The sequence below is a fragment of the Narcine bancroftii genome, chromosome 6 (assembly GCF_036971445.1).
Source record: "Narcine bancroftii isolate sNarBan1 chromosome 6, sNarBan1.hap1, whole genome shotgun sequence".
Classification (NCBI taxonomy): domain Eukaryota; kingdom Metazoa; phylum Chordata; class Chondrichthyes; order Torpediniformes; family Narcinidae; genus Narcine; species Narcine bancroftii.
The window spans coordinates 148,248,421-148,275,986 of record NC_091474.1 but is presented as its reverse complement, the minus strand read 5'-3'; the positions used below and the strand labels follow the sequence as shown (position 1 = coordinate 148,275,986).

General features: G+C 40.0%; 1 long non-coding RNA gene across 1 annotated transcript in view; it reads left to right on the top strand.

Moving 5' to 3' along the window:
* The window catches only part of LOC138737623 (uncharacterized), a 126,954-nt gene extending 120,552 nt beyond the window's left edge, over positions 1–6,402 (top strand). The window contains exons 3-4 of the long non-coding RNA XR_011341076.1: positions 2,370–2,438; positions 4,276–6,402. This is a non-coding gene — a long non-coding RNA (uncharacterized lncRNA). The remainder of the gene's footprint in view (positions 1–2,369; positions 2,439–4,275) is intronic.
* Positions 6,403–27,566: the final 21,164 nt, after the last annotated feature.

Here is a 27,566-nt window from a genome sequence, read left to right as displayed (position 1 = left end):
TATATGGGGAGAATGTGCAAACTCCTCAGACAGCGCCAGATTCAAAACCCGGTCACTGTCACTGTAACAGCGTCGTGCTAACCACTACACTAACTGTGCCACCCACCATTGTACATCGACAAACCAAGTTGGAGTTGATATAGTCATGGGTCTTAAGTTGTTATTTTTAAATTACAACATGGCTAGAGGCCTATATACTGATTAGCATTCCAGAAACTCATTAGACTCTCAACCTTTAAATCAAGCTCATGTCCCAGTTGATCGAGGTCCATGCTAATAATTCTAAGGTGCCAATAAACAAGAACAGGAGGTTTTCTAGTCACCTGAATAAATTCCTTCCAGCATAATTGCCACAAAAAAATAGTAAGATGGCGGCATTTTATTTGCATTTTATCTTCAAAACAAAATTCATTGTGTGCGGTTGCTTGATCGAATCAGAAAAAGCTGCACCATGGGGGGGGGGGGGTGTTGGGGAGGCTGCTGCCCATTTTGCCTTCCCTCTACTAGCTTTGTATATTAACTGGGCTTGGGAGGTTACTCATCTAATTGGGCTTGTGCTGTGACTGAGGTGTTAGAATTGAAAGGCTGGGGGTGGATGGAAGGGAGTGGAGTAATGGGGGTGGAGTCACCTTCTGAACTCAGAAGGTTACATGGGAGTGGGTGGCAATGAAATTGAATCCTCATTCAGAGACCACAACACACATTAGGGTGGAGATAATGGTGGGGGGGGGGGGGGGGGCGTGGAGGATATTTCTAAGTGCAGATTGGTCCACAGTCCAATACACAATTCCAAATGGAGGAATGCAGGGGGAATAATGTTCATTCCACGCTCCCTGATGTGCATCAGGGTGCAAACTAACTGATGCCTGGGAGAGACCTGGCCAAGTTTCCAGTGGAATGTAAAATGACATGGAGTGGTTGCTATCATATTTCAGTCCTCAGTTGTGTAACACTACAAAAGTACAGCATTATGCAATTGAGCTTTCATATAAATACATCTGATAGTACAAAGGGGAGCTTTTGATGCAGGATGCTATCGGACAAGAAGATGACATAGAAACACAATATGAAGCTTGTGTTTTGAAACATTCACATTGGATCATTTTGAGAAATACATGATGTGCAAAGAGTGGAACATTTTGATGCTCTGAACTGGAATAAGCTGGGGGTAGAAGGTTGTTGAACACAATGGTGGTACAGGGTGGAAGTGATGCCACACATCAAATATTAGACATTAGAGAAGTGAGCATGCTGCCTCCACCTGCTCTTTCCCACCATTCACATTGTTATGACTGTGGCATTTTGTTATTTTTTTTGGCACAATAACTTTGGAACACAATGATACATCACTTCCAAACTCAAGGAAATTTAAGTAACATATCAAAATATATAGCTCATGCTGTAAATTTCAGAAATTATTTCATAAAAACATTAATGGGATGGTTTCCCAAGAGAATTCAGAAGAGGTTATAATTAAACCCAACAACTTTAGATATTGCACTAGCTCATCATTTAATTGTTGTTAGGAACTCCATTTTTAATGCTGCCTCTAGTTCGTTCTGGTCACAGTGCAGTCTATTCAAACGGCTTGAGTATGTGAGTTATAAACATTGGGAAACTCCCAGTTCAGGCCACACTGGGAAACCAGTAAAGTTCTCCATTACATCAGCAAACTTTTAATCAAAAGCATTTACAGAGAAGGATAATACATCAGCTGAAGAAGCTTTTAAATGACATACTCTATTTATTAACATCTACATTGATGACATCCATAAGCGATTGCTTTGCCTGCACTGAGTTTTAAGTATGATTACTCAGTGAGGATCTGAAATGCAAAGTGTTACATGCCCAAACATTATGTGGTAAATTTCTTTTTTGGATTATGCCCATAATCCTCCATTTCTGCGGAATCCACCATTACCTGTATCAACCTCTGTATAAATGCTTTACATAGGAAAAGGAAATGTTCACATTTAATGTTATTTCGACAAATCAGCTTCTGCTTTTGTGATTATTTGAAATGATGAAATTCTCTCTTTTGTCCTTAATCACCCTCTGGGAACTTAAATGATTTCTCACCTGCTTCCTCCTTTTCTTTGAAGTCAATGCAATAACTTTCTAACTTTGTTTTTTCAATCGGAATCCTCAATGTGAAGATCAGTGCACATCGTGGCTGACATTTGGATTATTAGCTAAGGAAATGCACAATATGGTTCAGTTATGTGGAAGCCAATCATCACCAATGGTTTGTCTACATGATAGTTCTTCATGTGTAATAGCCATTGCTTATGCAAGTATAATAAATCCATGCCTCTATCTTCTAATAAGACTATAAAAGTTTGTAATGAGTCTCCTATCCTCTTCTGTAGGTGCAGAATCAAAAATATACAGTGTGATATGGAAGCTGTCCTGCTGAAGATCTGAAGAAGCTGCAGAAGGTAGACTGGAAGCCTATAATTAGTGGATTGGTGCTGGGCCCATTGTTGTTTGTTGACTATATCAATGATCTGGATGATAATGTGGGAAACTGGATCAGCAAGTTTGCTGATGACACTAAGATTGGAGGTGTTGTGAACAGTGAGGAAGGGTTTCAAAGCTTGCAGAGGGATCTGGACCAGCTGAAAAAATGGGCTGAAAATGGCAGATGGAATTTAATGCAGGCAAGTGTGAGGTGTTGCATTTTGGAAGGACAAACCAAGGTGGGACATACATAGCAAATGGTAGGACACTGAGGATTGCGGAGGAACAAAGGGATCTAGGAATACAGTTACATAATTCCCTGAAATTGCATCACATGTAGGCAGGGTTGTAAATAAAGCTTTTGGCATCTTGACCTTCATAAATCAAAGTATTGAGTACAGGAGTTGGGATGTTATGGTGAGGTTGTATAAGACATTGGTGAGGTCAAAGTTGGAGTGTTGTGTGCAGTTCTGGTCCCCAAACTACAGCAAAGATATCAGTAAGATCAAAAGTGTGCAGAGAAGATTTACTAGGATTTTGCCGGGTCTTCGGGAGTTGAGTTACAGGGAAAGGTTAAACAGGTTAGGACTTTATTCCTTAGAGCGTAGAAGAATAGGGGGAGATTTGCTAGAGGTTTACAAAATTATGAGGGGAATAGATAGAGTAAATGCGAGTAGGCTCTTTCCACTGAGATTGGGAGAGATAAATACAAGAGGACATGGCTTTAGGATGAAAAGGGGAAGGTTTAGGGGAAATATTAGAGGGAACTTCACTCTGAGAGTGGTGGGAGTGTGGAATGAGCTGCCATCTAATGTGCTAAATGTGGGCTCACTCTTAAATTTTAAGAATAAATTAGATAGATACATGGATGTGAGAAGTCTGGAGGGTCATGGAATGGGTGCAGGTCAGTGGAACTAGCAGAATGATGGTTCAGAATGGCCTGTTTTCTGTGCTATATGGTAGTGAATGCAGCTCAGAGTATCATGCAAACTTTCCTCCTCTCTGTGGACTTCATCTACATGTAAAACGCCCATTGCACACGAAACACATTCACTTCTCCCTCCTCCCATCGAGGAGAAGGCTTAAGAATGTGAAAGCACGTCGTAAGAAAGACAGTTTCCATCCCACAGCAACCAGGTTTCCGAATGAACCCCACAACAGTGATATTATGCAGCCCTTGCTTGATGCTCATTGATCTTCCTTTCACTGGAATCCTATACTCAGTAAAGTGTGCTATTTACATGGCTGTAGGAATATTGGAGATAACCTGTTAGTCCGTTTGCAGAACAACCCTTCTCACTGCACTTGCTATCTTCTGACAAATAATCTTAACTTTTTAACTTAAACTAAATCAATCTAATCAAATTGTCATGCAACGTCATCAAGAATCTCTGAATATTGAGGAGAAATTGGAACATTTGAAATCAGAGAATTTACCAAGCTAATTATATCACAATACATGTTGACCTGGTTGGATTTGCTAATTTAACACACTCCAAGGATTATATTTGTGGCCTTTTTGTGGTACAGGTCTTTACTCCTTCCTGTAGCTGCTTGATGATTGAGCTGGGCAGCTAAGTGACCTGCTCTTAAACTGTTGGGAACTCAGGGGATTGCAGACCTCATTGATGATTCACTATCTTAAACTTTATCTTAATACAGCCTTAATACATTGCTGCATGAAGAACTTACATTGGCCAAGATAGGATTCTTATATTCCAATATGCAATTAAAATTATTGAAACTTAGCCCTTTTTTTCAAAAAAAAGGTTCTTTGTTACTTCTGCTCACTATGTCTTTACTACTTCTCTCAAGGTTTCCATTTCAGTTTTCAGTGGTGAAACAAAGCATCTTCCAAACCCTCAACCTCTACCAACTACAAGGACAAGAGGGGTGAAAGCATGGGAACGCCACCCTATGGAAGTTGCCCTCCAGGTCATCCTGAAATGGAAACGCATCATCGCTGTGTAAAAATCCTGGAACTCCCTCCCTAACAACTTTGTGGGCACACCCACAAATCAAGGTCTGCAGCAAGTCAAGAAGGCAGCTTGCCTCCACCAAATGAAGGGCAATTAAGGTCATGCAATTAAATGCTGGCGCAGCCTGTAAAGCCCACATACCTGGAATGAATAAAAATAAAAAATTCAAGTAATTATATTAATCTGGAGTTCAAAAAAGGACTAGTCTCATTGATGGTGACAATGAAATCATGAGATTATTGATTTTAAAATATTGAACATTGCCCTTCAGGGAAGAAAATACACTTCTTGTTTGGGGTTTCTGTGACTTTAAATCCATCAATGCACTTGACTCTTAACTGCCTCCTCAGTTTGGGGTATGGGAAATAAATGCTGTCTTTTGTAATAACAGCATCACCCAAGAACTAGGAGCAGGAGAAGGGCATTTGGCCCTTTGAGTCTGCTCCTCTGTTGTACAAGATCATGGTTGATCTGGCTGTGCACTCAGCTCCAGTTATCCACTTTATTTTCCCCCATAACCCTTAATTTTATAATTAACCTAATGAAAGAAACATCCTTCATAGTTTTTTTGCCTTTAAAATATCACCTATTCATTTTAACCTGCATGATTTACAGTGATAGAATCTAAAGCAAGGGAATGGACTTTGCTGGCAACAACTGATTCTGAGCTGTGACTAATTACAATCACACTAATAGCACCAGACTCTGTAAAATATACCTTTAAATCTCCCCACCAGCCTTGGGAGCTTTTTCTCAAAAAAGGATTAAAGATTTCCTTCCTCTTTTTTAGCCAATGCCTGCTGATGTAAATTCAAAATGACCTGTTTTTGGAAGAACACCAAATTTCAACAAGCACCACAAAGTTATCGAGTCATACAGCATAGAACATGCCCTTTGGCCCAACTCATCCATGCTGACCAAACTGGCATTCTGGGTTAGTCTCATTCACCTTCATTTGGTCCATATCGTTCTGAGCCTTACTTATCTGTACATCTGTCCAAAAGTCCTTTGAACATTGTAATTGTACCTGCTTCAGTAGCTTGTTCCAGATAAGGACTACTGTCTCAGTAAAAAAGTCGTCTCACAGGTCCCTCTTAAATCTCTACCCTCTCATCTTAAATCAATGTCCTTTAGTTCTAGAATTATCTCCCCTGAGCATTTGTTTTACCCATGACCCTCATGATTTTATAAACCTCTAACACGTCATCGTCAGCCTTCTTCAGTGTAGAGGATAAAAACTAAACCTATCTAACCTCCTCCCTATACCTCAGGCCTTCATTCCCAGCAGCATTCTGCTGAAAATAACTAATTGCTTTAGTTATTCTGATAACTACAGAGGTGTTCCAGACCCATGGTGAAAACTGTCAATTGAACTTAGTTTAAAAAGAAAACTGGCACCCCCACAAAGACTCAGTAGTGGAGAGGGTATCCTTGAGGGCGTCCTTGAGCCTCCATTTTGGCGCAATCACAAAGCATGCTCACCATGCTCACTTTGTGAGTTGTCTGAGGAAATTTGATATGTCACCAAAAACTCTTTTAAATTTCCTCAGGTGTATTGTGGAGAGCATTCTGCCTTGTATGGAGGTGCCAACTCTCAGGACAGGAATAAATTCCAGAGGGTTGTTAATTCAGCCTGCAACATCACATCCATCGAGGACATCTACATGAGGTGGTGTCTTAAAAAAACAGCCTCTATCCTCAAAGACCCCCCCCCCCCCACCACCCAGGCCATGCCCTCTTCACTCTGCTACCATCAAAAAAAAATGTACAGGAACCTAAAGATGAGCACTCAATGGCACAAGGGCAGCTTCTTCCCCTGCCATCAGTTTCCTGAGATACTGACTTACTTTTCGCCCACTACTATTTTAATTTTTTTTTTATTTATAGTAATGTTGTAAGATAGTTATAATATGAATGTTTGTTCTATGATACTGCCACAAAACACTGAATTTTATGACTTGTTCATGACAATAAATCCTGATTCTGATCTTGTTGAAACATTGCAGGCTGAGATGGTCCTGGATACCAGTGTTCAATTAGATAATATACTTGGGTCATTGCATTTGGGGATGTCAAAAACTGGCAATGACTTCCTTCTGAAAACACTTATGAGCAACCAAGGCATGGTACACATTGAAAGAGGTGGTAGAAAGACAGCTGTTCAACAAAGCTGCAACTACAGCAGCAAACCTGGGTCGTGTTTACTCATCTGGAAACAATTCTGTGAAACAAAAGGTTCTTATAACTTAATTTACGGACATAATCAATGCTTTATCAGTGAAAGGGTTGAGATAAAAGTCCAAAGATTTTCCATAATTTCTTGCTGAAATATTGCCAATCTATTGTTGTAACCATTAAAGTGGTTACTTGTTGTTGCTAAATCTGAATCAATAATTGGTTTAAAAAAACTGTTAACTCATTAGCACAATGACAGAAACACTGTTTACATATCCAAGATCCCTCACTTATTCAGAAACGCAAAGCTCACCGATTTACAATGTGTTTATCCCCAGAATTCTCACATGCTATCGCCAAGCCAAGCATGTACTTTTGAAGAAACATAATGAAAATAGTATTAATTACCCTAATACGGAAGGAGATGGATAAATAGTGCATATTTACATTTCAATAGGGCAGACAGGTCTTTGTGTGATGCTGGAGTAGTTTATGGTCAGGGTAATATAATCCGCTTTCAGGTGGCCAGAATACCCCAATGTAAAGCCACATATTCTACCTGAATGCAGCTGTTGGGAGGCCACCTGAAAGCGCAAAACCTGGCCCCGAGGAGTACTCACCCAACCCTCCTCAGGGAGGTATAATCCCCGCATTCGAGCAGTCCCCTGAAGCACCTGAAAGCAGCAGCCTAAAAGCAGCTGCTAAGGGGCGGGCTGATGTCAATCAGCCGGTGACCCAACTCCCCGTGCCTGACAGCCCCCCTCCCTTCCCCCCCTCCCCAGTGCGGGACTTAGGGGCAGTGACAACCGGTGCAGGACTACGGGGCTGGGGCAGCCAGCGCAGGACTTCGGGGCAGGGGTGGCCCATGCCAGCCACCCCTGCCCTGATGTCCCACGCCAGAAGCCCCTGTCCCGACATCCCACGCCAGACGCCCCTGCCCCAAAGTCCTGCACTGGCCGCCCCAACCCTGGCTGCGGGCGAGACTACAGCCACAGTCGACAGGAGCCGGTGGTCACTCCAAGGTGCCTCTCCTGCAGCCAGCCTTTTCAAGTGCCAGAACAGCGCCTTCAGCGCTGCCACCTGAATGTCCATTCGAACACACCCATAGCCACTTCTGCAGACACATTCTTGGAGTGATTGCACCTGAAAGCAGCTATAGGGAGGCTCTAGAGCCTGTAAGTGTTGAAAAAAAATGTTCTTAAACCTCATCGTGCTGGATTTTAGTCTTCTGTACTTTCTGCCCAAAAGTAGCAGGGAGAAGAGGTTGTAACCAGAGTGATAAGAGTATTTTATGATGGTGGCTTCCATCTGGAGGTAGTGAAGTTAGAGTCTGTGATAGATCTGGCTCTGTTTGCTGCTTTCTGCAGCTTTCACTGCTCCTGGGCACTCAAATGATCAAACCAGGCTGTGGTGTAACCATTCAGTTTACTTTCCACTGTGCACGATGCAGAAATTTGATGATGTCTGACAACATGCCAAATCGTATTAGACTTCTTAGGGAGTTGAGGCATTGGTGTGCCTTCTTCATTTTTGCTACAATGTGCAAGCTCTGGGAGAGGTTCTCCAATATGTCATCTCTCAGGAAATTGAAGGTACGAACCATCTCCACCATTTTCCTATCAATGCAGACAAGTGCGTGGATAGACAGAATGTGCCCCTAGCATCATGTACACCCATTGGATTCCATAATGCAGGACAATCTCTTCTTACCTTACATGCATCAATGTGATTAGCAGAAGAGTTCAACAATCTTTACAATTCTCCGAGCAATTTAATGGTTGACTGTAAAAACGTTGGTGCTAAATTTGAAGGAAGGTTTCATTTTTCCAAAATAGTTGTCAGAAATGAGTCCCAAATTGGTCTAAGAAATGCAAATGTGAAATCTACAGTTTTGAGGCAAAATCTTTACAAGTTACCACAAGTCTTGTTGTGATAGTTTTATAACAGTCACAATTTTAAATGTGGAATGGTAAGAGGTAACACTTCACCAGCAGCTTTATTATCTCCTAAACTTCATTATGAAACACAACACTGATTTATGGCATTAGTATTATATGGTTATATAGTATTTGCAGGAGGAGAAAGGTATAACCTAATAGTTAATAAATAATATTAATCAGTTGCACTGCAATACATGGATTCCAATTATTTGTGCTGATTGTTAGATACTAATATCTGACAGAATAGATAAACTGTGCTCATGCTATACTTCCTCATTTCTATGCCCTCATGTGTCCAATAAAACAACTCCCATGTTCTTAGGGATGAACAGATTTCAAAGGTGAAATATTAAAATCTCTAGTCTACCTTCTATGGTTTTCACAGTAAGGTGATCTGTTCTGTATGTATATCTAACACAATGTGTGTGGTCATTTTGAGAGTCATTTAAATTTTTATAAATCAGTTATCTCTTCTGCTATTGCTACTCGGGGATGTGCAAACACCTTACCAGTGATCCCAGATCTTTCTGTCTACAATGTGATTTTTCTGCTTCATTTAATTCTCAGAGAAGCCTAGAGTTAGGATTTGATCCCACTTTTAATCTTTTCCCCTGTAAATTGAACAGTGGGATTGTCTTGTCATGTTCTCCTTTCAGCAACTTTAAAAACTTTTGCCCTATTTTACAATCATTTAATTAGCTACATCACCATTTTTGCTCATCCCTCTTCAATATTCTACCAGCAAGCCAGCAGAATTCTGATGTTCAGCTTTAAAAGGTTTGAAGCAATCTCCAGAAAAAAATGCTAACAAACCAAAACAATGGACAGTGGAAAGCTAGTCCCCAATAAAAGATGGCTGAATAAATTAAAATTTGTGTTGTTATAGGAAGGTAGGAATACAAGAAATTGAAGCAGTAATATAGCCCCCGAGTATATTCTGCCATTCAAGTTCCACATCTCACGTACTTTCCTGCTTGATCCACATTGTCCTTGAATCCTTTGTGCCCAAAAATCCACCAGTCACTGCTTTGAATGTATTTAACAACTGAAAATCCACCACCCAAATCCAAATTTCACCTCATCTGAGTACTAAATGTTTTTAACCTGGGACCATACCTTTTAATTCCATGCTCTCCTGCCTGAGGAAACATTAGATTTAGTGGAATTCAATTTTAGTTGGTGCTTTGCAACTACATACATTCCATAATTCAGTTCATTTCTCTTTGAAACGTGAAACCCGGAAGTGCGATTTAGTCAATCGTAAAAGTTTACATGGGAATGAACAAATGTGCACCAGATATAAGTAAGTTATGAAAGCAGTCATTATTCCATTATATTATGGAGAAACAAAGTATAAAACAGTGATGTCCAAATTTTGAATGCTTTGGAACAGAAAATGATTTGTGCATGATTTAGCTCTATGGATAATGTAGTTTACAATTTGGTTATTTTGATGCTTTTTTGATGTGTGCGATGAATTCAAAAAAATTCAATAGATATTGAATATTTAATGGAAAATCTTTTTATGTGATTCTCTTGATTCCTGGCCTTTAGAAATTATTTTGTGGATTGCAAGAATTGCTGGCAAGGCTAGCTTTTATTGTGCATCAATAATTATTCTAACATAGATGCTGACGACTTCTATTGCCACTTTGCTTCCTTTGGTAACAGTTGTTGAGGGAGGGAGTTGCAAGGTTTTGACCCAGTAATAATGAAGGATTGGCAAAGGAGCTTTCATGCTTCAGTGTATCCTTGGTTCTCCATCTCTGTGTGAGAAATCATGGTTTTGGCAGATGCTGTTAAAAAGGCCTTGGACATTACATTAGAGAAGGGAAATTACACAGGAGATACCCAGTGAACATGTAAAATTTGGGAGACCAAGTGTCATATATCCACCAACTTGTTTTCTTGACAAGCTAGATGTGAATGTAAACTGGGATTTACTATACTAGTTATGTGTAAACCTGTTAAGTGATTAGCAAAGAAGATGGCAGATGGAGTTTAATGTATGAGGTCATGCAATTTGATGGGAAGAATGGAAAAGCAGAATGTTTTCCTTTAGAATTGAGAGATGTTTAAATGCTGGGATTCAGAGAGTTTTGGATATTTAAGAAGATTAATATACAACTAGAATGTCAAATGATACATCAGCCTTTACTGCACATGCTGGAGAATGTAGGACCTTTATGAACAAGGCACCGAGTACTCCATGCAGTTTTGGTTTCCTTAACAAAGGAAAGATATACTTGTACTGCAAGAATTTTATCAAGATTTAAACCTAGAGTGAAAGGGTTGTCCTTCGAGGAAAGATTGAATAGAATGGCTCCCCCTTCTTTGCAAGTTATATGTGGTTTTCTTTGATGGGATTATGCTGAGAGGTCAATTCCCATGGCTTCAGTCTGCACTAGGGGTCTCCACATAAGAGGCAAGCATTAAGCACTGAGCTCAGGAGAAGCAACTTCACACAGATGGTTAACAGTTGTTAAAATTTCTACCCATTGCGAAATGGATGCGTTTTTGTCAATGAATAAATTAATGACAGGAAATAATGAAATTCTGGGGATTTGATCCATATTTATGGGCAAGGGTGGGTAAGTGGACTCAATGTGGAAGCTCTGCTGTTAAAAAATGAGCAGCAGAGCAGAGCTAATTAATCTTTTTTTATGTTTTCCAATTTACCTTTTAAAAAACCATAACTTGTAATCAAATAATAATTTAAACAATTATGATTAGTAAATTTATATACATTATAAATAATACTGATAGTTCCTTAAGTATATGAATAAATTATGCTAGAAACAAAATAACAATAAATACAACTTCCATTTACACTGCCATGTCAAAACAACCAAGGTCTCTCACAGAATGTTATCAAAGAAAAAAAAAATGACAAGAACTATTTGGTTGATCAAAGAGGTCAGTTTAAAAGTAAGCAGGCAGAGATGGAGGGGATTCATCAGTTCAGGGAATTGAGAGCTCCCTGAAAGGTCAAGGGATTGAAATCAAATATGAATAGGAATTTCGTCAAAGGACTAAAAGGCTAGAGTGGTGGCATGGGTGAGGGGGTGGTGGTGGGGGAGATGGGACGAATGAATATCTTGAAAATATGAATACAATGTTCAAGATGTAGCATTGATTGACCAGGAACCAATGGGAATCAGTGAGCACACGGTTGGGTACGGCAACTGACGTACATTAGAACCCAGCAGCAGATTTTATGGGGTGAAGGATAAGTGAGACTGGCCAGAATCAAATCTAGAGATAACAAAGGCATGGATAAGTGGGAGAAGAGCACTAAGGCAATTGTGATCATTTTGACCATTATGAACACTTCTTCAGACTTTCACCATTTAAAGTACAAACATACTTTGCTTCTTCCAGAAAGTTTAGAAAGATTCAATTAATGCTTTATGAAAAGAAGGTTGCTCACTCATCTTTCCCACACAGTTTGGTGATATTCACCCTCTCCCTCACCAATTCAATTTTGCCCTCCAACCTTAGTTGTTTCGGCTGGAACCCCAGCTCCCCAGGACCAGCTCCCAAATTCACATGGATTTTGGGGGATAATTTCTTACATTAGTGGCTGCTGAATCTGAAGCAAACGCTGGAAATAAATAAATGCTTTCAGTGTAATTGGATTTAACAAATCTTTTCTTCTCTCTGGAGTGGAGCTCTGCCTACTGTTCTGAAGCCTTCGCAATTTCAACCTGATCCCTTGCATCAAGGGTCACTTCAAATGTATGTTAGGCCTCTAACTTAGTGCTCACAATTGGTCTTGAAAGTAGAGTCCCACAGAAATAATGATTTAGGGGGAAAATAAAAATAAAAGGACCACATAAAGGGCAGGAAATGTACCAGAGGTGAATGAAGAAGCATGAAGATAGCACAAGGCTCTTGTTCTCCTTTAGATCATTGCTTTCTGAATTCTAACTTCATCGTCACAGTCTGGGTCATGGAAATAGGGAGGAATAACTTCCCAGGCATCATAACTTAAAAACAATTTACATGCAGTAAACAATGTAGGGGAGGTGAGGGAAGGGGAGATTTCTTGAATCATTTGTAGTTCTGCTTGTGAATCTGTCAATAACAAAGCTGAACATGTTGTGTACAAATATTCTACTTCCCTAACAGGACAATGTAGAATGAGGGGTTTAGTTCAACATTTCCAGTTTTAGCAAATTTATATCGCCTGAAAGACAGTAGTGCGTTCATGTGAAGCGTCAGATAATGACTCATGTATGTTTGCCTCCTTGGACTGCCTAATATGGTCTGATGTTTAACTGCCATTGCATCTGCCCAGTTCAAGCATGACTTCCACACGGATGGTGAAATATGTTTGTCTTTTGTTGCCTTTTCCATGGTAACATTTCACAGTCGGACTGTGCGCAATAGACATTATCAAAATGCCCACCAGCATTTCCTTATAATCATGATTAAACAAACCTTCCATGTTAGGATATTCGTGGAAACAGAAAGAACACAATATTCAGCCTCATATTGAATTCATAAATTGAAATTTGTTGGATAATTATAATTTAGGTTTAAATCAGCCGAGGGTTAAAATATAAACCAAGAACCTAGAACCACCATGACTTGCTTGTTGAATTAGAGTCACAAATGCATCCCCCTCACTGCCTACCTGTTGCTTTTGAGAACTTACTACATTCGCGTGTTAATTTCACTGAATGTGTCAAGAAAGTTAGGTCCAGTGTTTGATTGCATAAATATCTCTGCAAAACAATAATTCCTACTAGCTGTCAATCATTCACTAGAATGGAGAAGATAAACAATTTAACCATGGAATCTCAATTCTGTACATAGTAAATAGTTTTAAGATGAGCTAAATGTAAAAAATAGCATTAGTTACTTTTTTTTTCATTTTTTCTGTCTTTAATTCATAAATAATTGAAATACTAGCAAGTAATTAAAATTGGTAATTTATTTAAAACACTCCCATGCATTTCTCATGTTGACAGTAATCCCTTCAAATAAATGGGATTGCCCTTCATGTGTCAGTCCTCCCTGGTGTGAATCTGAGGCCCAGATAAGGAGTGTATCCTTACTTCTGGCCTGTTCATTCATTGTTTTGCTCATTCAGGTCTCCAGTGACAAAACAATCTAGTGTCTGATCTTCAACATGTTACTGACTTCTACCTATCACTTGTTCATTTGGAAATCTAATTTGTGCTCAGGCACAGAAACAAAGCACAATATGCGGGAGGAGCTCAGCAGATCGAGCACCATAAGAATGGATGAGGTTTCAGGGCAGAGCCCTTCAGCAAGACTGAGAGCGTAGAGGAGTGATAAACAATAAAATGATGGCAGGGGTAGGAAAGGTTAGGCAGGGGCCATGCGAAGGCATAAATGGCTGATAGCTGGTGGTCCATTTTAAAACTGTCATCTCTCGACCAACACAATTCAGGTTGTTAAAAAGTGTGCAAGCAAATTGATAGCGTGCATTTCATTGGAGATTAAACTCAGTGAAGGTCAGTTTAATGCACGAGGGAACTCAATACATCAAGACTATCATTGGTAGAGACCAAGATGTTGTTCCCAGATCCATTCTGTTGGATAGAGGTGAGGCATAACACACGCATCTAGAGAAAGAGGAAGGGATTATAAATCCCAATATAACATGGAAAAGGTAAATATAAACTATGTGATCATGAAGCACAGCTTTAGCTAGCCCAGATACAAATCAGAATTGGTGCAGATAATTCTAAGAACAGATGATGGAGATTGTGAAGACTGGAGGTACACTTGAATGCCTTCATGCATAAAACATTGGGTAGATGAAGTTTCCTGTCAGGTGCATCATGTTACTAAATTATGTTGTATAATGAGCCAGTTAGAAATTTGTTCAACTTTATTTGCATCTTATGATAATGGTTTGTGGTGAAACCACTATTATACATATTTGTCGTATGTAAATAACATGACCTTTCCTGATTGACCCTGCTCTCACTGGGGAGCTCGTGACTCTTCCCCTTTCTTCCCCATAAAGGCTGTCATGCCACAAGCCTGCCCCCCAGTTCGAGTCTGGGTCACTGTGAGTGACCAACTTAGGGATGCTGTCCATCTCGTGCAAATAAAAGTCTTCAGTTTCGGCAACTTTCAGTCTTTGTGCATCTTGGTTTTATGATTCTTTTTCTGAAGGGATGCCTCTCACTCCAAAAACACCCTCACTATTACTTTTTAATGGATACATTTACCATCATTGATTTGCATTCATTATTATGAATGGACAACTTGATTTTCTATCCATTTGCTCATTGACAACACACACTTTCCAATGCAGTGGAAGAATCATAAGTACAGGGCTCCATATTAACTGTGCGACCTGTTGGACACATGAGTGGGGATGAAAGCATGTGTAAGATCAAGTGACAAATGCTTGGGTGGCGGGGGGGGGGGGGGGGGGATTGGGGGTGGTTTATGATCTCATTTAGAAAAGCTAAAGTAAATTCACTGTCTTTCTAATGCACTTTATCAAAACTAAGTCACCATCGTTTGAATTCCAAAAGTACACGCTGATTAGTTGACTAAAGCGTGTGAGATAAGTACCGAGTAAAACAATCTTAACTCCATATCTGAAAGTCAATTCAAAACTTGATTTTTGAGAACTCGGGAGATTTGATAAGGCTTTGAGGCAGGATGCAGCTCCACAACCTCGATGGGAACAACCTTACCGCTGCTGCAGAAAAGACGCCACTGGAGGTAGGCAGGAAGGTCAGCAGCATGGGAAGAAATACAAAGAACAAAGTAGGTACGGGAAGCTTAGGAGGATTCTGCGTTTAGCTATGTGGATCACCTCAGTGTTTCATTACATCATTTTTCATTACTATTTGCAAGTGCATCCTCCCTCTTGGGTTGTGCACTTTCTCACATTCTTTCTATCCATTCACTACTGCCAGTCAGCATCATCCTAATATGACTTTATGTTGCCCCCTGATGGTTACATCCAACAGATCAACTCACCTTATCATACACTCTCTTATGTCATACATTCACTTCACGTCAGAGAGGAGATTGGAGGGAGTCCCTCACATTTCTCACATTCGGCAAATCCAGAGGTAGTGTTGAGACCAATGGCTTTTCGTTGTCCTCGACTATATGAGAGAAGAAGAGACTAGAGCTTCCCAGTTACCTTATGACAGAAATAAATGGACCAAATTGTGCCAGTTATGGTTGGCACTTCTAAAGAAAACTGTCTGACAATTACTGAATCATTATTTTCTGCACTATGTCACTGGATTTCAGCTGGAGTACAATAAAAGAGCTTGATTGTTCTGCAATCTTCAGTGTTATACTACAAATCTGCTTTACCAATCTTTTATTAGAATAGAACTAGTCTAGGAATGGAGACTCTAAATTGATGGATGATGCCAAACTGGGATCAGAGGAGAGAATATATTTTAACACTGTAAATTATTTCTGGGTTTTTAATGTACTGTACTTTTGATCAATTTTATTCTTTTTATATTTTTTATTGAAAAGTTATTTAATACATTTTAAGCTCTCTGCATATCAGATAATTAAACAAAAAAAATGCTTCCTCACACTGACAGAAGGCTCCCAGTACAGACTCTAGACTACTGCACCTCAAACCTAGTCACAACCGAGACCTCATTATGCCTTGCTGGAGACCTCCTAAGTGCAGTGAGTCAGCTCATACAGCCATCCGCACGTGGGCAAGGCAAGAGAGGTGGGCCAGGACCAAAGGGAGCAGATTCAGAAGGTGGCCTAAATCCAGTATGATCCAGTCCATTATCATCAATCCATGTAGCATGCAATGCTCACTGACATTGATGTGAATATAGCCAAGTATAATATAATTGCCTTCAAAATGATATTATTACCCTACGAGCCCTAATTATATATTTCCCCTCCTGCCTTGCTTGATGCACCCTCAAAGTTGATGGCCATTTTTGAGGCAGACAGACTCAGCTGGTCACACATCATTGGATCCAATAACCCAGATAATTTGGCATTTCACCTGCTGGCTAATGATTCGTAAGTATATGCCAGCTGCAGTGGCGGAGGTCACAGGAGAGGGTTTGCATCAGAAGGCATGGCCCCTTTCAGTAACTGTTCTGATGCATAACTGAAACCATCAATGAGAAGGAAGGATGATACTACTGGAACTTGGAAGGATTCATTCCCCTGGTTGGACTAACCGTCTCTGTGGAACATTGATTGTTGGCCATGCAGGCCTTGGAGTAACTGCAGGAACACTAAACACCAATAAAACTGAAACATAAATGGTAGACAGCCACTCATTGCTGATTGACAGCAAATTATTCTCCAGCAGACTGGCTGCAGTGAAGAGTGACTGGCTCATGAGAAAGATAATTAGGAGAAGGTACATCTAAGTGAAGACTCCACTCAAAGACTGCACTTGATTGTTCACCGATAACCTCATCTGCCCATGTTCTGATCTCGAGGGTTGTCCCAACACGGGTTGAAAACTACCCTCCTGTCCAACCAAACACTGCTTGTCCGTATGTGGGAGAGTTAGCAAATCTTTCAAAGGACTGTTCCATCACTTCAAATCCCTCAGGTCTGCAGTCCTCAGACTGGAGGGGCTAGATAAGGAGGTGAGTGCAGGCGGGTTCCAAAAGTCAGAGGAGGTTAACTAAGAGCTGGTCAGACACCAAGGAGGCTTTCATTTTGCTGAAACGACAGGGGGTGTATCACATTGCAGCTGTCAGGGGAAAAGGCGTAAAGCTCCATAGCTGCACATGAGCATGGCAATGTATCCCATTAATCTTCTATCCTCTACTACAGTCATATAAAATTCACCAGCTTCCTGGTGATCATTCTTGACTGCATTGCTGGTTAGTGGGTGGAAGCTTGCTGACAGGACAGGTGTTGTGTAATGTTAGAGGATGGGGAGAAGCAGATCTAAAGTGAATATACACAAATGTGCAGACTCAGCAGATCATGCAGCTTCGACAATAAGTAAAAAGTAACCATCATTTCGGGCCTGGGCCCTTCACCTTGAACAGGGAAAAACAAGATGCCAGTGATGTTAAATAGATTTAATGGCTCTAAACACTAACATTGCAGTCGTCAATGCAACTGCAAAATCCAAGCCGATACTGGTTTTCCTGCAGGATTGTTTCACTGTGAGAGTGAATGACCTAAGTGAGATTGTTGATGTTTAGTGAGATTTGACATCTTCTTGCTCTGTGAAAGGGAGCAGCTGGCAGCATAAAAGATGCATTATTATTGCAAGATTTGGCAGACCTTTTATCTAGGAGCATGCACGCAAAACACCATTGAATAAATCAGGGGAGGGAATACCGTGGATCGTGAGTCACATCTGGCTCTTTGACATGAATGTGAGGATTGCGGAAGGTTGTTGGCTGTGTAGTATTAGTGGGCGTGACTTCCAAATGCGTGATTGTGGCACCATGGAGCAGGCAGTGAAATTTAGCCAAATGCAAGTCTGATCCAGGACTCGCGTCCATCTAAGTTCCCAATGCCCCGGCTACCCGCCCATCTGAGGTTTTGACAACCTGGCTGCCCGCCCTTCTGACTGCTTGATAATTTCCTAGCCAGGTTTGAGGACTTATAGAAGCTGAAGTGCTGCTACACCGTTCTTGTACATCTATTCATGGTTAATGTGATCCATGATGATTGTCCATTTCTCGATGCTCTAATTACAGATTCATCTGCTATGGAAATGGAAAGAATGGAATTACATGAGAACCTGGGTCTAAAGATGATCCATAAATCCCAATCTACAAATGAGTTCTGGAAGCAGTTTCCAGAAATAAACTCGCCTGAACTGAAGAAAACCAGTGTGCGACTCATCTCAATTTTCAGCGCAACATACTCCTATAAATCACTGTACTCTGTCGTGAAGTTTGTGACGTCGAATCATTGTGCAATCCTTACCATTCAACACCTGACCGAGCTAATTCGTGCAGCCTTGACAACATTTCAGCCAGATGTTCAGCAGCTCACAGCCAAATTGGAGACTCAAAATAATCAGTCAGGATTTTGAAAATTTTTGGTATGTAGATGTGTGTATTTTTTTGATTATAGAAACTAATACAGATTAGCAGTTTAAAAACTGCATACATGTATAAATATTATTACATACATTATTTCTTAATACATAAAATATCAGTAGCAAAATGTGCATGTAAGAGTATATATTGATCTGATTGATTGGTATTGTTTTTTTTTAATGCATTTTGCTCCTTTTTTTATATATTTATAACATTCCCCTCCTGACCCCTACAATCAGCTGACTGGTTTCGATGACATTGAGTGCAAGGTTGTTTCATTCAGCCAAGTTTTCTATCCATCTCTTAAATGCTGACTCATCACCCCTTTTTATACAACCAGCATATTTGTAGATGGTGTTACTGTCGTACTGAGCCACACAGTGATAGGTATAAAGTGAATAGGATAGGGGGCTAAGGGTTCAGCTCTGTGGTGCTCTGGAGACTGTGGAGGAGATCTACTTACCAATCCTCAGTAATTGTGGTCTTGAGGTGAGGAAATCCAGGACCCATAGCACAGTAGGACTTTGAGTCCAAGGACTTGGAGTTTGTTGATCAATTTTGTGGGTATGATGGTGTTGAATGTCAAACTGTAGTCGATAAAGAGCATCCTGATGTATGTGTCTTTGCAATCCCAGTATTCCAGGGCATTGTGTAGACCCAGTGAAGTGCCATCTGTTGCTGTGGTAGGCTAATTGGAAGAGATGCATGTTATTGCTGAAACAGGAGCTGATATGCTTCAACACTAGCCTTTCAAAACACTTCATCATTGAGGATGCCACTGGTCATTAGTCATTTAGGCATGTTACCACACTCTTCTTGGGCACAGGTATGATTGAAGCCTGTTTGAAACACAAGGGTACCACGACCTGCCAGAGTAAGGTGTTTAAGATATCCATGAATATATTTTCTTTTTCAAATATTTTTATTGAATTTAATATATAAATGCATACAAATTCAATGAGATATATAAGCAGTACTGATTCATATGAAAAAGAGAGCAATTAACATATTCTTAATGTACATAATTAAACCTATGTACCACAATTATTTGGGTTAAAAAAAAAGCAAAAAGAAAAGAAATCTTATAAAACTAAAACTAATCTACCCTCAATCAAGGTTACTATTAGTTATACAAAAGGAAGTTTGGGATCAGATAGTGACCTCCAGGAATCAGACAGTGAACTGTTGGACTCTTCAGAGTTCTTAATTCTTCCAGGCATAATAATATTCCAAGAATGGGCTCCACATCTTTACAAATTGAAATTTTCTGTCTTTAATGTTGCATCTAATTTTCTCCAAGCTTACGTAAGACATTACATCATGTAGCCACTGTGCATGGGTAGGTGAAGAATCATCCTTCCTTTTCAGTAAGATTGCTCATCTGGCCATCAGTGTAGTCAAAGCTAAGACTTTTCCATAAGTTGCAGACAGAGCTATATCTGGCTCACACGAAAAACTGAATAGAGCAATTAAAGGACAAGGCTCTATTTTGATTTTAAAAATCATGGACAAAGTTTGAAAAACGTGTTTCCAAAAAATCTCTAAAATGAGCACCCCCCTGCCCCCCAAAAACATGTGGATGAGTGAAGGTTCAAAAATTTTGCATTTCACATATAGTGGATCATTATCAGCATAAAAACGAGATAGTTTAAGTTTAAACATGTATTCTATGTACTGCCTTAAATTGCAAAAGGCAATGCCTTGCACAAAATGAAAAATCAAGGTAAGAGTACCAGTCCTTGTCTGAAAAGGTCATATTTAAATCTCATTTCCAATCATTCATAATCCCAGCCATGAATACATTTTCAATGTTAAGAGCCTCGGCTTTCAGTACTCATCTGGACCAAATGCTTTCTTTGGATTCACTCTCCTCATGCACTTCATCCTCGGATACTGACAGTAGAGGATCATCAGGGGACATGGGGGTGTGCAGTGGCTCTGCCTTGTTCTGGTGGTCAAATTGGGCACAGAAGGCATTGAGTTCATCTGGGAGTGTAGTTTTGCTGTCTCCTATGGCTCCAGATTTGGTTTTGTAGCAGGTTATGTCATTAAAACCCTGCCACGGCAGCCAGGTATCAATCCTTCTTTCCATTTTCACCTGGAATCTCCACTTTGCCTGGTAGATAGTTTTTCATTGGTCGTGCCTGCTCCATGTGTAGTGTTCTAGATCTCCTGACTTAAATGGCTGTGATCTGGCTCTGAGCATCTTCCGGATTTCATTGTTCATCCAGGAAGATAGTGTTAATAGAAAAGTAGTTTGAATGAGAACATTTCAGGTGAAAGGCCACTGATACAAAATCTTAATTGTCTCTCCATATCTGCTGCCTCATCTATCGACGTGCTGAAATAAACTGCAAAATGGACTGCTCTCTTATCAGATTGAGAAGTATCTGGGTTAAGAGCTTTAAAGTTCAGGAAGGTTTTACCATGTTTTTTTTTTGGCATGATGGTGAGCTTGCTGTGTGAATTTTACACACTCAAGTGGAAATGAATTTCATTAACATTTTTAAATCAGGTTTCCAGGGTGTCATTGGGAACTGGATATATATTTTACAGCAATTTACTGGATTTCCCATAGGGTTCAGCAAAACCTGACAGTGAAAGGAAGGCTGATTTACTGGCACAGGAGTGTGACCACCTTTTTTGAAGCACTCCCTGGGAATAGTGAGAGCAGGAATGCACCCTGGGGTATTTCCTCTCTGTTGATGAAGGTCTCCCCCTCCCCTCTCACCCTGAATCAGCGGTGCCTGCCTTTGACGAGGACTCTGACAATTGGTTGCTGCTACTAAGTACTTCAACCAGGTTACTACCCAGTTGGCAAGAAATAGAACCAATCAGCCCATCCGTTACCCTGTTAGGTTGTACCTGCTGGACCACATTTGCGCATTCTCCTTGCTTTACCCTGAATATAAAGTCCAAGGCAACTCTGCTAACAATTGTTCACATAGGATCTTGAGAGGAATATCATTAATATACTTGTGTACTCAGCAGAAACGACAAATGCATTGGCCTGGGGACTAGTTTGCACCAAATTTAAATAGAAGGGAATGACATAGACTTATCTCTTTGCTGTTTTTCAACTATTTATTTTCTTCGTTCTTCATTAGCTTTTAAAATGTGGGGCCTCACCAAGAGACCTACATCCATCCTGCCATAATTGCTGCGTGAAGATGGATGATGCAGGGAAAAGGGATTGTTTTACCAAATGCTCAGCAGGGACAGAAATAATGGATGGTGGGCAGACCGTGGTGGAATGCTCCAGAGTTGTACTCTGACTGATTCAGTGAAGGCACACATCAGCCAGAGAATTAAGAGGGAGTTGCTGATTCACTAGCACTTTGTGCACAACTGCACAAAACTCAGGCCCAAAAGGCAGTATGGACAACGCGCTGCAAGGGAACTCCCATCTATAAAAAAATAAATATGAATATGACTTCCCCACAGTCCCTTGGATTACCAATTGTTTTCTTAAAATGTCAAGGATCATTGTTAGACATAAACAGATATAATTCCATCCTTCTATCCAATTCTAAAGGGATATGCAACAAACATAGGAATAGCGAGCTTAAACCATTTGAACCATGCAAGCTGCATTACTAAATTAATTGCAGGTCCAAGTGAATTATGCAACTTTGTTCATATTTTGCCACTTCTTTGTTATTCAACAGTTTGAAAGGTTTCTGTATAAAGTTAGCAATTTGTCCTTGGCCAGTTGCATTAATTCTTCATTTAGTAACTTCAACGTGACATGCTTAGTTCTGAAATTTCAGTTGCAGAGCATGGCATGTCTCTCCCAAACCCCTTTGATTGTTGAGTGGGATTTTGTTGGGCTGACTGAGCTGCATTGTGGATGCCATCTTTGATGCTGAGTTTGATGCTTGGTCAAATCAGTTGCAGGTTTGAAAAATCAAAGATGGTGGAACTGACAATCTGACAGTGATCTTAATGGCAGTACACTTGAATATTTCTGCAGTTGTACTAAAGTGGATGTCTAAAGACTGAGGCATTCTTCAGCCCGTATGGTCCCAATAGGGTGGAGTTAATCTGTGACAATCCTATTAATACATGTAATATATTGCGCTGCCACACTTCACGGACAGCTGCATAACGTCCACAGAAATTCAGGGCTAATTTAGAAGTTATATTTCTCTATTTGTGCCAAAAGTCAAGTATGTTATTAATAGGCTGCATCTAGTGACAATGCTTCAGCCAACCCATGTGCAGCTAACTGATTGAGTCCATCAGGCTTGGTGACTGCATATCTATAAATGACTGAAAATGATCTTATGAACAAAGTTGGCATGTAACAATGCTCCATTAACAGCATTCTTTCAGAGAAATTGCCCTACTTTTATTCGAAGTTGGTAGAATATCGGATTTCTTTGCTCTTAAATTAGATTCTGTTTTCTGAATAAGTTGACTTTGCTTGCTATCGAACGACAGCTTGCTGTAATCCTTTGCCCTGCTGCCTCCAACGTTGACAATACTGCATCAGACAACAAATATTCTTGTTAGTCACAAGGATGTAATTATTTGGAAAATCTATCTGTAAGTCATCTCCTTGGAAGATAGCCACAAGAAATTGAAATTTTAATTAGGAAAAAAATGACTCATGAGTTTTCTGAAGCAGAATAAAATATTATTAATGTTTGAGCTGCAGAGGAAACAAATATACAGGCCATAGGGATTACCCTGTTTTTCTACATTGTGATTCAGAAGCACACTGACTGATTGAGAGCAGCAATATAATAATTATAAAGGGCATACCTCATTAAATGTTACCTGTGCAAGCCTCTTTTTTTAAAAAAAGACCGTAAACACAAGATACAGGAGCAGAAGTATGCTATTCAGCCCAACGAAACCACCCACTTCTCTGCCTTCTCCCTGTAACCTTTGTTACCCTGAATATTTAGATACCTATCTATCTCTGCCATAAATACATTCAACAACTTAACATCCACAACTGCCTGGGGAAGCGAATCCCAGAAATTCATCACTCTTTGTCTAAAGAAATTCCTCCGCATCACTGTTTTAAATGGACTCTTTTCGATCCTGAAGTCGTGCCCTCTTGTCCCAAACTCCCCTACCATGGAAGCAACTTTTCACATCTACTCTGTCCAAACCTTTGAACATTCAAAATGCTTTCTTGAGATCCCCCTGCTTTCTTCTGAACTGCAAGGCGTACCGTCCTAGAGCCACCAGACTTTCCTCATTTGTAATCCAATCATTCCAGGAATCATTCTTATGAATGTTCTCTGAACCTTATCCAATGTCAGCACATCCTTTCTTAAATAAAGAGCACAGAACCTTACCTTGTACTCCAAGTGAGGCCTTCCAGTGGCTTATAAAGTTTCAAGATCACATCCCTGCTCTTCTATCCAATTCTTCTGGATATAAGTGCCAACATTGGATATACCTACTTCGCCAATTACTTAACCTGGAGGTTAATCTTTAAGATATCCTGCACAAGGACTTCCAAGTCCCTTTGCACCTCTGAACTTTGAATTTTCTCCCCATCCAAATAATAATCTGCCCTTTTATTCCTTCTACCAAAGTGCATGACTGTACACTTACCAACAATGTTTTCATTGGCTAATTCTTTACCCTCCTCTTAATCGATCTACAGTAAGTCTCTTTGCACCCTCTCCATTTCCTCCTCACTACCTGCCCCTCCACCTACATTTGTATCATCAACTTACCAAGATTAAAACCAAGATTATGGCAGGTAACAAAATACTCAGAAAAGAGAAGAAAATCCCTTCAGAAAATAACAGGAAATAAGGGCACTCTCAAATCTTCATGGTCTTCTATAACACTGGTTTTCAAATCTCTACTGCTATTAAAGAAGAAACTCCCAAATACAAGATAATTATAATAGAAAAAAATGATAAAGAAATATATTTTAGAATCTGCCTGGAGCCTGCACTCAACGTACTGGAGTTCCTTTTTCTTTCTCAGTTGCTGTCAAGTTATCCTTGCATCTGGCATTTTGTAATTATATTAGCAGAAAGCTTATTGCGGCATCATAATTCTGTCCATTGCTGACGGAATATGCACTGTTAAAATTAGTACTCATATACTATAAAAGTATTTAAATTGCACTTTTACATTTAAAATAACTTTACCCCATCAACTGCTATTTTTGGAATTATAGTTCCAGAAGTGGGACGAGTTCCCGCTTCCGCACATCGGGTTGTAGCCTTCTCATCATTGCTGGCTAGAAGAGCTGTCTTATTTAAAGGGAAAGATTCTAATCCGCCTACTTTGATTCAGTGGTTCTCTCAGATTATGTCATGTTTAAGTTTAGAGAAAGTGCATTTGATACTTCTGTTAAATTTGAAGAGAGTTGGTGACCTTTTATAAATTATCTCAGTCTAATTATTTTTCCTTCCAGAGGATATTTAATTTTATTTATTTTCTCTTTGTTGGTGAAGACCAGATGATTTTTTTTAATTAATAAATTCCCTGGATAAGCTGCCCAGTCTTTATTTTTTTTGTTTGCTTGTTTGTTTTTCTTAGTTTAAGTAGGGTTTTATCTACCTGCAATAAAAAAAAGTTTATTTTTTGAAGATTTTAGTTTGAGGACATATTCGTTAATTGTGGTGTAATACAATATGTTACATCATATGATGTCATATAGTGATAGCTTTTCCCTTCTTGATTATGCACTCCTATTCTCCTCGTGTATTATTTACCTATAATATGATACAGTTTTATAACATGACATTTTTATAAGATAACTTCAAAACTGAGAAGTGACAAACATACATTTGAGATCTAGAATATTTTTAAAGCATAAAGAGGTCATCACATTCTAGCTCAAAATACATTGAAAATAATTTTGTCACTCAGCCCATTTAGAAATTCATGTTCTGAAAGTGCCAACATTTACCTGCACTACATAGGGATCGTGGCTGTTGTATACTGTTGTAGATAGTATCCAAGCTGTGCCAATGTTAGATAAGGAATGGCAGGTAGTGTATGCTAATCCTTGGTTGTGATAAGTCTGTATAAACAGTTGCTAGTATCATTAGTATTAAGTTGATTTGACTGGGATGTACTGTGTTTGTGAGAGTGTAAGCAATAACTGGTATTGGTAATGTTAACTCCGATGTGACTGGTTGTACTGTGTTTTGTGATTGAGAATACTTGTATGTGAATACTCTTGATCTTTGTACACCACTCTCTGCAACTGGATCCTTGACTTTCTCATTGGAATACCAGTCAGTATGAATTGGAAGCAACATCTCCTCCTCAATGATTATCAACACAGGCACACCCAAGGATGTGTGCTTAGCCCACTGCTCTACTCATTATGCACCCATGACTGTGTGGCCAGGCACAATTTCAATGCCATCTAATGTTTGCCAATGACACCGTAGTTGTTGACAGAATCACAAAATGCTATGAGGAAGCATACAGGAGGGAGAGAGATCAGATCGTTGAATGGTGTAATGACAACAAACTTGTGCTCAATGTCAGCAAAACCAAGGAGGTGATTATGGACTTCAGAAGGAAATCAGGGGAACTTGACTCAGTCCTCATCGAGGGCTCAGTAGTGGAGAGGGTCAAGAACTTCACATTCCTGGGTATCAACATCTCTGAGGATCTGTCCTGGAGCCTCCATGTTGAGGCAATCACAAAGAAGGCTCGCCAATGGCTCTACTTTGGAGATTTGGTATGTCACTGAAGACTCTCGTTAACTTCTCTAGGTGTACCATGGAGAGCATTCTGGCTGGTCGCATCACTGCCTGGTATGGAGGCACCAACTCTCAGGACAAGAATAAACTCTAGAGGGTTGTTAATTCAGCCTGTGACACCACATACACCAGACTTCACTCCATTGAGGATATCTACATGAGGAGGTGTCTTAAAAAAGCAGCCTTTATTCTCAAAGAACCCCACTACCCAGGCCATGTCCCCTTCACTCTACTATCATGGGGAAAATATACAGGAGCCTAAAGATGAGTATTCAGTGACACAAGGACAGCTTCTTCCCCACTGCCATCAGATTCCTGAATAATCAATGAACCTTACTTTTTGGCAACTATTATTATTATTTTTTTATTTATAGTCATGTTGTAACATGGTTATAATATGAATGTCTGAACTGTGACGCTGCCGCAAAACACCAAATTTCATGACTTGTTCATGACAATAAATCCTGATTCTGATTCTGTTATCCCTGTTGCGATCCCTTGCATGTATTTCAATAAAGATTATTTCTACATTCAGCCTTTGTCTAGACCTGCTATTCTTTGAATCCACGAAACTTTTCCCTTCTGACACAGCAATTGGCACTGAAAACAGGAGTCTCGGCTGGACAGATGCTTGGTCATGGAATTTGAAGTGATACGAACCAGCATGTGTATGGGTCTCCTGTTGAGTGTGTGTGTGTGTGTGTGTGTGTGTGTGTGTGTGTGTGTTTGTGTGCGTGCGTGAGTGTGTGTTGTGGCATACCTTCTCGTGAATAGGACTGGCAGGAAGGACCCCACAGCTGGTAAGGGAGCTTCAGTGGACGAGTGAAATTCTCTGGTGGTCTGAAGATAGTGCAGGATTTAGTAGGTTAGTGATTTTACTGAGGAAACACGGGAGATCAGTATACCGGGCAATAAAGAGCTCGGTGAGGTAATTGACACCCTGCTACAAGAGAAAGTCATCCAACCTGCCGATTTCCCCTTTAATAGTCTGGTCTGGCCCATGGGCAATAAAAACGGCATGTGGCTGATGACCATTGATTACAGAAAGTTAAATAAAGTTGTTCCCCCACCCCTTCACTGGCATTGTCCTCATTGTGGTCACCTTGGTTGAAGTAATTGAGTGGCCATAATCCACCTCACTAATGTTTTCATTTCAATTCCCCTCAGTTCGGAGTCCAAGGACCAATTTGCATTTTCTTGGTAGGGCAGACAATGTACTTTCTGTTGCCTGGCCCAGAGCCATTTCCACAGCCCCACATAGGGCTACGGTCTAATTGCCCAGATTTAAAAATC